Source organism: Nelumbo nucifera, chromosome 2, assembly GCF_055504915.1.
Source record: "Nelumbo nucifera cultivar China Antique chromosome 2, China Antique-T2T, whole genome shotgun sequence".
NCBI lineage: Eukaryota > Viridiplantae > Streptophyta > Magnoliopsida > Proteales > Nelumbonaceae > Nelumbo > Nelumbo nucifera.
In genome coordinates this window covers 586880-599831 of record NC_142650.1, presented here as the reverse complement: position 1 = coordinate 599831, position 12952 = coordinate 586880, and positions in this window count along the sequence as shown.

Below are 12952 nucleotides of genomic sequence, written 5' to 3'. Positions count from 1 at the left end.
CGGTGACCGAACCGGTCAGGGGTCTAGTTGCCAGTTTGAACGGTTCAACCGTTCGACCCGAACGGCCAGCCCGTTCTAACAAAAAAAGTAAAAAAAAAAATTAAAATTAAAAAATTGGAAAATGTCAAAACTGTTCAAACGGTTAACCGGCCGTTTTCAGCGGTTTGCTGACCAAAATCAACGATTTTGGGGGAAAAAGCAGTTTTAGAGGAAAACGGAACCGGTCAGGAGACCGGTTCCCGGTTTTTCCGATCCGGTTTTGAAAAAAGTGAGTTGAACAATATAAATACATAAGAGTATATAGTTGTTTTATATTTTAACTTTTTAATAAACAATCTGATCAAACTCAACCCGAGTTGGTCGGTTTTCTGGTATTTCATATCGGCTTTGGTTTAATAAAGATATATTAATATTTTATATTTTAAATTTAATTTTTTAATACGAGAAAGTAGGAAAATTCTCATATTTGTTACTATAAAATATTTTATATCATAGATTTAATTTTTGCAATTTATTTTTTAATAATATCAATGTAATTTATGAAATTTAAAGTTAATTTTAAGTTTAAATCTTTTAAACAAACAAACTAAACCGAAAATAGACCCAAATTGATACAACCCGAGTTGGTGGGTTTTCGCTAATGGTCAATTGGTTTCGAGTGACAAATTGCATATTTGACGAGATCGATTTGGTTGGCGAAACAGCCTACAACTGAATTGAACCAATCATTTACATTCCTAATTTTAACTAAATTTATAGTTTAATCTCCAATAATTATTGAAAATTTATAGCAAACATACACAATCATTGAAAATAAGTTTATAATGAAAATATAATAGATATATAATAAAAATACAATAATTACAAAAATATAATAAATTAGTCTATAAATATTGTAATCTTAAATAATAGTTTAATCTCTAATAAGTATCAATCTATAAATTATAAAAAATATATAATTACTAAAAAAAATTATAACAAAAATACAATAAATTAATTTTCAAAAGCTAACCAATAGTTGTTTAATATCCAATAATTATTGATAATTTTCTATTAAATATCAAAAGTAAAAATACATTTATAAATAATTATTGAAAGCATATTTATAAAAAATAAATAATTATTTAAAATAAAATAAATACTAATTATAGTATATATAAATATATAATGGATATACACTATTGTTGTAAAATTATTACTAATAAATATAATTTTGTTGATATAAGTGAAATTAGTTATTTACAATATTATTTAGTTATTGAAATAATATTGTTATTTAAATTCTTAAAATGTTAATTATTTATTGAATTTAATAATCCATAAAATTATAATTGATTACATAATTCGTTATTAATTTTGTAAAATATAAAATTATTATTATTATGAATTCTATTATAACTATTTTTCTACTTTTATGATTTTTTTTTAAATTTATTACATAATTTTGTTATTTTAACTATTTAAAATTTTGTCATGTTAAATATTTTGTTATTTAAATAATATGTAAAATATTTAAAAATTTTCATTATTTGAGTTTTATTTATTTTAATGTTATTACGTAATATTAAATATTTTGTTATATTATTTAGCTAATTTTAATGTTTTATTTAAGATTTTTAGTTATTGAAATATTTAAATAATGTTTTATTTTTTAATGCTAAATTTTATTATTTGAATAACATTTAAATTGAATAATTCATAAAATTATAATTTATATTGTTACTACATAATTTCATGATGAATTTTGTAATAATATTGAATTGTTAATAATATGAATATTATTAAATCTATTAACTTTTTGTGTTTGAAATAAATATTTTAAATTTAGTATATAATTTTGTTATAACATTTAAATAGTTCTGAATTTTTTTAATTGAAACTTTCTTTAGATAGATATAGATAAAAAGTGGGGCTGAGGATAAATAGGAGTTAGAGATAGTTTAGTAGAGATAAATAGGAATTAGAGATAGTTTAGTAGAGAATCTCTCTACTAAGTTAGAGATAATTTAAGAGATAAATAGAAGTTAAAGATAATTTAGGAGATAAATAGGAATTAGAGACAATTTAGGAGGAAGTGGGGGAAAGTGGGGCCACTTGGCTAAACATTCGAAAAGCGAATCCCTCTTTCTTTATGGTTGTTAGAAATAATTAAGCATATGTGATTTTCTTATTGGTTTAATGGGTAACTGGCGTAGAGGGGGCAAGTGGAAGGTAAAATATTAAAAAAAAAATGTGTAAATAAGGGTGGGAATAAGTGCATAAATGAACCAACTCATACCAACCTCGATCCCAATCCAACTTAAGAAACAAAAATATTATTTTTCTCAAACTCGGGTTGGGTTAGGGTTGACATTAACCCATCTAGCTTGGCCCAACTTGCGGCCACATCTTTGTGTCGACAATCAACATATGTCAGAGTCCACCAAAACAATAATCTTCACCAACATCCATTTTATCATGCAATCTGTAGGGGACCTACAACCATTTCTATGGGAGGGAGGTCCTCTACTATTCTGAACTTCTGACATCACCCTGGCCATGGGTCCCACTACTACAACCACTGGGGGTGGATCGGGTGAGGAACTTAGAGCCTGAGACTGAGGGCTTGTTCGTTTGCTTTGACGTCTGATATCTGAAAGTTCAATAATTACATTAAGAGGTATATTGATATTGGTGAACTTTTCATTTCTCTGAACTCTGAATGCAAGAACATTGTTCTGAATTCTGAAAAATGTCAAATGTCCAATTTAACCCCATATAAGAGAATTTTTGTTTATCTATATAGTTCAATAAAGAAACAATATTAAAAATTATTATAATAAATATTACCTAATATTAATTATTAATAGTAATTAATTAATAATAAGTTAATGATTAATTCATTAGTTATTTTATGATTAATTAATACTTATTATTAATAATTAATATTTATTACTAAAAATTAATTAACTATTATTAATAATAATTAATTATTACTTAGTTATGAATTATTATTATTAATTAATGGATGAAATATTATTAATAATTAATAATACTTCATAATCAATTAATAATTAATTCAATATTTATTTATTTTTATGATTAATAATTAATAATTAATAATTAACTAGTAATTAATAATTAATGAAACTATACGATGATAATTAATATTGTAATTAATTAATTTCTACTAGAATATTACTATAACATATTATAATGAATATTATAATATTAATCATTATTTTTTATGTTAGTAATATTATATGATTATATTATAATATTAGTATTATGAATATTATATTAATACTATATTATTACTATTCATAATTTATAATACTATTTAATATAAACAATTATTGGTTTCATTATAATTGGTGGTGGGTCCGATGAATCTTCATATGAGATGTTATAAAGTAATTGAGCATTAGAGGGGCAATATGGGTAAAATACACTAAAATAATGACGTGAGTCGTTTGTACTTTAGATATCATTAGTCTTCAGTGTTAAGAGCCACCGAACACCACTTTAGCAGTGAAAGTGGTACAAAACCACTTCAGTGTTAAGAGATCAGAGGCATTGAATCGGCTGAGAAGGTTGCCCATTTTGTGCCACTGGTTCACCAACCCTCAGAGCGACCCCTTCAGGCCGACTCAAACCTAGTCCACGTCAGTAGGTGCCGTAGGTAAATGACGGATCAACTCTCCTTAAGTCCCTTTCTTAAATAGGAAGCTCTCACCAATCCCCAAACCAGAGACTCAAACCTAGTCCACTGGTTCACCATCTTCGTCCCTCTTCTCTCTCTCTCACGATCTGAGTCTCTTCCAATTTACTCATTAGGCAATTCTCTCTGTCTCTCGTCGCAGGTACCCTACACACCCTTTCTTCTTCTTCTTCTTCTTCTTCTTCTTCTTCTTCTTAGATTTGTTTTCTCCCTCTTTGTTTCTTCTTTATCATTCCTTTCCTAGAAATTATAATTATGGAAAATCATGAAAAACCTTCTCAAATCTCAACTAGCTTAAAATGAAATTCTGTAATAGTAATATGCGAGATTTTCAGTCGTGGGTCCCATACAGCGCATAATAGCCAGTGGTCTAACATGAGTGGCGCTAAAATAATGTGGCTCGGCGATGGGTACTTTCAGGTGAGGTGATTGGCGGACGACGCCGAAGAAGATTATTAGCGTGAAGGAGTCGACTATGGTGCGCCCGGAGGAGAAAGCCTGTGGAACTCTAGCGGTTCGGCTTCGGCCGATTTCTTCGATTGGAAAGTGCTCAAGGAAGCTCTGAGCAAGGCTCTTGTGCCATTCTATCCCATTGCTGGGAGGCTGAAGAGGGACGAAGATGGTCGGATTGAGATCAACTAAAGAGTCTCTTGTGCCGTTCTATCCCATGGAAGCAGAAACTGCTTCAGTCATCGATGATTTCGGTGACTTTGCACCAACCATGGAGCTCAAGTAGCTTATTCTGCGGCGACATCTCTTGGTATCTACATGCACGCACAAGCTGCTTGCACGTAAAACAGTTATTCTATTCGCACGAGTAGATTTCATTTAGCGAAAAGAGAAAAAGACCCATAATAAGTATACACTAGCGGAGGTACCCATGTTGAGCACGGATTTCTTGATATTGCCAAAGTGCTTATATAGCAATAAGCTACGAGTTGAGATCGTCTGTCCCCAAGGGACAGAAAATTTTCTGTCCTGTCCCCACCGATAGTAATTAAACACGTCATTGGTCTCATTTACCATTTCAAATTGATGGAATTTAGACTTAACGCCTGTCGGACTTCAAACTTCTTTTTGTTTCCGTTTAAGCACCCATCCCATCTCCATTCTTTTTATTTTCATTTCTCTCATCCGCTCTATCTCACTTCTCTCTTGTTCAACCGAACATGCTACAACCACCGATTTTCTGTTCTGCCTTTCCTCTCCTAATGTTCAGGTTCACCATGAATAATCTTCTCATCTGAAATGACAGTAGATTCCTCCACCAGTAAATAATCTTTAGCTCGAGAAGAATGAAGACATAGTTGATATGCAATATCTAGATAGTTGAAATGATAATGGGATTCCTCCACACATCAAAATTAATTTCATAAATTCTAAGTATAGATTTTCTTTTAATAGAAAAACAAAAAAGTTGAAATGGGAAGCAAAATCTCCATTACCATGGATTAGGAGTGAACCTTTTTCAGGTGATAGAAATGCATGGAATTTGTCTTATAAGCTTCACTAAGTTCTCAACTCCAAGTTCATTAATCTACTACTATATGTATGAAATAGGGGATCCGCCTCATCCTCATCGACTCCCAAAACCTAGAACTCAGGTACAGGTTCCTCTTTTCACTTAAAAATAAAGGAAAAAAATCCATATGATTTACCATTTTTTTCTTTTTAATCTGTTTGTAGGCTGCATATATCACTTCTCTAGTAAGAAAGAAAAGTGAAAACTCGTTTCCTCACAAGGAGAAACATTAATAGAGCATATATGTTGGAATCCGATAATAGTTCTTGCCTTCTTGGTATAACAATATAGAACTATTATGTAAGATGAAAGCTAACAAGATGTTTTATTAAGTGGCAACAGGATGAGGAGCCATTAACTTTTTCAAAGGTACATAGTTTTTCATACATTTCAATTATGTAGAGCCACTGCGTGCCCTGCAATAAACCAGAGAGCACCTGGAAATTGGAATTTGGAAATCTAGAAACAGGGTAAGAGAGAAATGGCACTCAGTTGCTTCACTTGTTTCATTCTTTCGTTTGGTTATATCATTTACCAATTGTTTTCCTTGGGATCTATTAGATTTAGAAAAGCCGCCTCTGGGTGCTTCTTTGTAATCTCAATGACTAGAGATGAATGTTGGTGGTTGTAGCATGTTTGCCTGTTTGGTTGAATGAGAGAGAAGTGGGATACAACTTAGGAAAGAAATGAAAATAAAAAGAATGGAAGTAGGTTGGGCGCCTAAATCAAAATTAAAAGAAACTTGGAGTCCGACTGGCATTAATTCTGAACTCCGTCAGTTTGAAATATTAAGTGGGACCAATGACGTGTTTGATTGCTATTGGGCCCTCGGGGACAGACGATCTGACCTCATAAGCTACAATGAATGACATCATGCTCTAAAGGCCAAAGGGTCACACCCTCTTATCAGTGAAAGTACACGAATGCCCTTACGTTGTTGTGGTTTGTGAATCTAAATGGTGAGAGTAGTGGTACACTGGTAGTTAAACTAAACTTTGACCATTTACTACGTGGCTATAATGATGTTGCAGTATGGATTAAATTAGAAATTCCCATCTAAAGCCTGATTAGAGGGTGTGGCCATTCATGGAAAGCTGAACAATATGGCGTTTGTTTGACTACAATGAAATGGATCTCGGACGGAGTGGAGGGGCCATTAGACTTGTCAACCCCAACCGCTGAAGATCGAAGGATGGAGAGCACCAGCCACCAGACCTCTCTCTCCCTATATATAAATCTTACCTACTCTCCTGTCTGGCTGTCCGAGAACGAGAAAGAGAAAGAGACTGATAACGCCCACCACGGCCACTTGTTGGCTTAAAGATCAACCACTTAGAATAAGGGAGGGGAGGGGGGGGTATGAGAGTTCACAGAACACAGAATACAGGTTGGTGGGAAGAAATCCGCGTTATAAGTGAGGACACCAGCCACAGGCCAAAGACAAAGGTGGCAAAGGTGCACCGAGACGAGACTTGTCTCCTGATGGTGCTGACTGTCGAAGACGTGCCCCTCGTATTTGATGGAGCAATTGCCATGATATGGTTTGTGTTGGAAAAAGGGGCACTGTAACTTTGGAGGAAAAGATCTGAAGGGTATGACAGTTCACAGAACACAGAATACAGATTGGTTGGAAGAAATCCGCATTAGAAGGGAGGACACCAACCACAAGCCAAAGACAAAGGTGGCATAGGTGCATCGAGACGAGACTTGTCTCCTGGTAGTGCTGACTGTCAAAGACATGCCCCTCGTATTTGATGGAGCAATTGCCATGATATGGTTTGTGTTGGAAAAAGGGGTCACTGTAACTTTGGAGGAGAAGCTTTGAAAGGTATGACAGTTCACAGAACACAGAATACAGATTGGTTGGAAGAAATCCGCGTTAGAAGTGAGGACACCAGCTACAGGCTAAAGACAAAGGTGGAAAAGGTGCACCGAGATGAGACTTGTCTCCTGGTGGTGCTGACTGTCGAAGATGTGCCCCTCGTATTTGATGGAGCAATTGCCATGATATAGTTTGTGTTGGAAAAATGGGTCACTATAATTTGGAGGAGAAGCTCTGAAGTGTGTCTGAAGACACTGTCTTTAGAACGTTATTTGCCCCCACTCAGTTTCACTGAGTTTGCTGTTGGGTTACAGGCAAATCCATTTCCAGGATACAACAGAGCCTTGGGTGAGAATCTGCAACCAGCAAAGTTGAAGAAACCTTCTGTGAGACTGTAGCAGACTAGACAGAGAGAGAGAGAGAGAGAAAGTGGATTTCGAAAATGTGTGTTTTTGTAGTCTAATTCATGCTCCTTAAATAGTTTATGAAGAGGTATGAAGAAAAGGTAGGTGCAGGTTCAGAGAAGGCACATTGAATAGTCACAAATTCAAACATGGTGACTGTTTAAAAAGTAGTTAACAGTTAATGACTGCTAACTTTGAATTGTGCCTCTTGATCACACCCGATCGAATCGTGAACGTTGATCTCATCAACGGTCAGCATCGCACCAAAACCAAAACCGCCCTTCGCGAGCCACGCAGGTATGAGCAAAGTGCGCCTCATAAATCAATAACAACTCCCACCAAAATCACAGTTGCCCTAAATGATCTAAAAAAAGAATGCACCCATCAAAACCCACTAAACCAACAAAAAAAATACAGAGAAGAAACAAAAACTGGAAGCTTATTTCCAAGAACCAGACCCAACAAGACTATGAATGTTGTTGCACCATCAACACAAAACTCCAATAACTTTAGATATTATTAAACATACCATCTACAGAAAAGAGAAAGTGCTTTAACCTTTGGTATGATTTTCTGAAGGATGAGCTACGCCATGTACATTCCCAAAATCTCCTTATTTGAAGACATGAATCCCCCTTGCAGAGACAAGGGAAGCACTGGAACTCCAAACAAACATGTGGAGGTCTTTTCTCCCATCAGTTCACTCCAAACAAATTGTCTGGGACTTATGTTGTTGACATTCCTTTCATTCACCCTGGTATAGAAATCATTGTGGTTGAAGCTCGAGCCCCTCAGTGTTAGATTTCTGGATGATTGCAGTGAGTAAATCTCTACATTCGTCAAGTTTGATGGTTTGGGAGTGGAGGGTGTGGGAGGTAGAAATGTGACACATGTTGTACATGCAACAAAGTGCTCAATTTTTGAGTGAAGAGCACGATAACCTCAACTAACCGTGTTACCTGCCTCGTCCGAGGTTGAAAGTAGTGGAGGAAAGGAGAAATAGAGTCGGAGCCATGGGAGCCTTGATCATTTCTACAATAAAATCTGAACATAAAAAAAAAGAATACAGAGAACAAAATTAGGGTTTCCTCGTCGAATTGCAGAATCAAGCCCAAAATCAAGCTTCTCTCGTCCATTTCTTCAACTGTTTCGACTGAACCGATGGCATCATCAGAGGCTGAAAGTAGTGAAGGAAAGGAGAAATAGAGTCGGAACCGATAGCATCATCTCTGCAATAAAATTTGACACTACATCGACCGAGGCTAAAAGTAGTGGAAGAAACTAGAAAGGAGCCATGGAGCCTTGATCATCTCTACAATAAAATCTGGCACCTGCATTGTCCGAGGCTAAAAGAGGGAGACATGAATTTAGAATTGCATACGTGCGGATACCTTATACTACTACAAGAGATTTTCACACGAAAAGGAAAAAATCACGTGCAAATACCCTATCCTATGGGAAGAGAACGCCACGTTGACTTAACGAATATTAGATGTGGAGAGACAAAGATAAGAAAGAGAGATGGGAGGAGTCAAGTTTGATTTTTGTTTGATTCTTTGTTTGTTTTTTTTTCAAGTGGGCACACCTAAGGTAAGGGATAAAACAAGGAGTCTAACAATAGAAGAGATAGAGGGATAGTTACATAAGACGGAGAAAGAAAGAAAAGAGGTAATCTCTTCTTCCCACCTTGTCTTGTTCTCCATATTTAGTGGCATAACCATGAAATTTCTTTTCATTTTTTTTGGAGGGGGGAAGGTAAACAAGAAAATGAGATAGAGAGTAGATGAGGCTGGTGATGAAGCGCGATCAGGTCGCTTCCTGTTGGAAGGCAACTCGGAGATGGCCGACTTGGTCCAATGTTGAGATGCCTATGTGGTGTCGAGGTGTTAAACAATGGTTTAAGCTCTCCATGTGGCATAATATCACTGGAGGGCCAAATCATCCCTCATCAATTGCCCCTCCACTTAGGAGACGTGGTCAATACGGTGAAGGAAGTAGCTAACTACAAGTCCTTGGCCCGGAATGACTAGTTTGATGAACTCATAGGCATCGACCCAGTTTGCTCCCCATGTCGGAAGAGTCTAAGGGTTGAATGCAACATTACGCAAGACTTCACTATCTTGATTATTGAGGAACAGGAGTGAACTCATCTGCTCGAGGAGAGGCGGAGCAGGCACTCCGAGGACATTTACCGTACAAGGGATGCAACCGTCAAGGACTTCTACAATTCATCCAAATACCTCAAGAATGAAGTTTGGTATGCTGTTCTCAAGAGGGGCTTCTAATTGCGTGACTGCCTCCCCAGGTCACTCCACTTATGTAGACTCCAACACAACGTCCCTCAATCCAGCCCTTGAAGGAGTAGCCAACAAGGTCGATGCGGAGCCTAAAACCAAGGTGAAGGACGATTGTGAAGAAGGCCAAGTTTGCATGTCTGCCGAGGTGCTGAAAGTGAACTAGTCCTCCTTTAAACCGAAATACACTTACGTTGTTGTGCAAAAGACCGGACTGGCCAATTAGGGTAGCGACAAATTCAAAATGCTATCAAGCTAATTAGATGGGGGCCAACCTGCAAAGACATGTCTCGAGGTAGGCTTGCTATACATCTTTGGTCGAAGTGACTATGTCCGGTTCATCCCTCTATGAAAGCTCGGTACCTCGACGTTTGCAGCGAGGTGAATTTCGAACTCCCAAAGATGGGGTATAAGCTACGTGCGTCAAATTCAAAATTCGATTTAAGGCGTGCAGGCAACAGCGCGTGACCAATTCAAAATTTGATTAAGGCATGTAGAGAGCAGCGCACAGAAAATTCAAAATTTGCTTAAGGCGTGCAGAAAGCAGTGCACAACAAATTCAAAATTTGATTGAGGTGCGCATAATTCAAATTCAAATCACCCGCCATTCTTTGCCTGGGATGATCCTTGAGTCGTCTGATCATTATCATCGTAGCCATTCAAAAGTTGGGTCCCTTTCCTATAAATAGAGGGGGGCCTGGGGATCCCATTCACATTGTGCATTACGAAGATTGTTTGAGTGTGGACAAGCTCTACCTGTTGCAAGTGAGATCTTTCTTTTAGTTCGTTATAAAGTTTATTTGTCGTCGTCCTATCTAGTGAGTGGCCTTTCTTTTCCAAAGTGTCTTCTGACGGGGAGTTGAATGTGCCCGCTCGAGACGAGGTTGACACCTCGCTTCTAGAGCGGTAGGCCTCTTAGAGGGAAGCCTCTACCTCTTAACCCGTGGGGGGGGGTTGTCCTTAGCTCGCTGACTGATGATGGGGTTGTTGGGATGGTGACGACCTTTTGCATTCCTTTATCTTATGACTGCATCTTGCCCAGTCGTAGCCAATATCCATGCGACCACAGCCTGAACCAAGTATGTATTTTTGAAAAGGCAATGGTCATCGAACTCCGTTTCCCACTTCACCCCATCTTTTGCAAGGTGCTCAGTCACTAAGGAATCTCCCTAGGACAACTCCATCTGAACTCAATTCGGTGCATCATGGGGACAATCTCTCTTTGTCACCACCTCGGTATTTCGTTGGGCTTTGCAATATATTAAGAAAATGCCTAGGGTGCCCTATTGTTTTTATATAAGTTACCGCCCAGGGTACAAACTCCTTTATGGCTTCCTTACGAAAGTAAGATATTAGAAGCATAGGTACTTCTTCCTATCACGGGAAGATGGTTAGCCGGTCGATACTACTTGGTGACCTGAATCAAGGGAGTCGCGTTTGATAGCGAGCTGGATGATGAAGTCATGTTCCTTGTAGTATGACAATCTCGGGCTGAGGAGTTCTTAACTGAGCCAAGGCTTGTTGAGGCCGGCCTTAGTCCTATTGGTTGGTCTTCCTTGATATTTTCTTTGTTGCAAGCTGCTTTTTCTTTTGTTTCCAATTCGTCTAATTGTAATTTCCTATGCAAAGATGTCAAGCGCATCCAACATCCTTGTTGCGGCCAAGGCAGTCGGGGTCAACAAAAGGCAAGGGAGGCCGCCAACTCATCGTCAATGAGGAGGTCGACCGAGCACATCGTGATCGACCTAGAAGAGGGCGGGGATGTAGTGTGTCTTGATCTTGCCCATGTTCTTGATTCAACCTCTAACGCACCCCTGTACCAACTCCTAAGGTTGTGGCAAGGGCCTCCATCTCTAGGGCTTCCCCTTTCATTCCTAGTGTGTCCGACGTCTTCGTCACTAACTGGATTTAGATAGTTTGCTACGCGATGGGGAGAGGTTTTCTTCTTCTAGAGGACGCTTGGGCCTATGGGGAGCTTGATCCTCCAACCTGGCCGTTCGGATAGTTTGCTACGCGATGCAAGTATGTTGTGCTTGTTTTTCTTCTTTTTTTTTCAACTTGCTCTAACTGCTACATTTGCTCCCAGGACAACTCCTTCATGCAAGTTCTCTTGGAACAGGCTGCACGCACAAGGTGTGAGAAACACAAGATGAGGAATCAGATCACGCTTCTCGAGGCTTAAACTTCAGGATACTCAGCTCACTGTTGAGTACAAACGTCGTTGACATGGAGAGACCCAAGAGAGGATGGCTAGTTTGACTATTGAGGTGAAAGCAAGAGACCGTATACTAGAAGAGTGGCGGTCAAGGCATGCCAAGGAGGTCCATCGAGTTGAGTTCAAGATGGAGAAAGCTACTGCTGCGGTGCCTTCTCTGTAGAGTTGGTTCAGACTTTGTCGCCGCTTCATCAAGGGCCGCCACTTTGGTTTTGACTTCGACCATATCTCCATCTGGCCGGTCCCCAATAACTTGGTGGATGTAATGGACGTCGAGCCAAACACCTCTGACAAGATTATCGGTGAAGACGATCTTGAAGAGGTTGGCAGGAACGACGATGCCGGGGAAGGGGACGCTTAACCAAACATTTTTTTTTTGAGATATACTATTTTCTTTCAAATGAAGCAAAGTTTCTATATATATATTGTGCCCCTCTTCTTGTCGTGTATTTTTAATTGCTAGAAAATAAGCTAAGTCTTGAAAACATCTAGTGTTGCCGACGTGATGAGGTGCACGAACTACCTAGTTGCCAAAGCTACTAGACTCATAATTTTGGCTAAGTCAAAATGTTATTGAGGTATCAAATTACTGATGTGTCTCGAGATCGACGTAAGGGGCCTTATCTAAAAGTGGTTTGGCTTCCCCTTAGAATTCAGTTTGACTAAGTCGCCAAAGCGAATGGTCATTCTATAGTAGCTGTAAACACAACTGCATCTTTGCCATCACGTGGGATTGACCCTCCTGGGTTTGCGTTTGTAGGTCAATGACGCACATGCATTGCACCTACCCTTGAAATTGCTGGTCAGCCACTCCTACTAGAGTCGTGGGTGCTAACCTTAAGGGGGTAGCTCTACTGTCTGTGGGTCGCCTACTCTCACGAGAATCATGAAAGGTTCGACCTGTGAGACCAGCTCCACAATTAGCTTTAAACACGAATGCATCTTTGCCATCACGTGGGATTGACCCCCCTGGGTTTGCGTTTGTAGGTCAATGC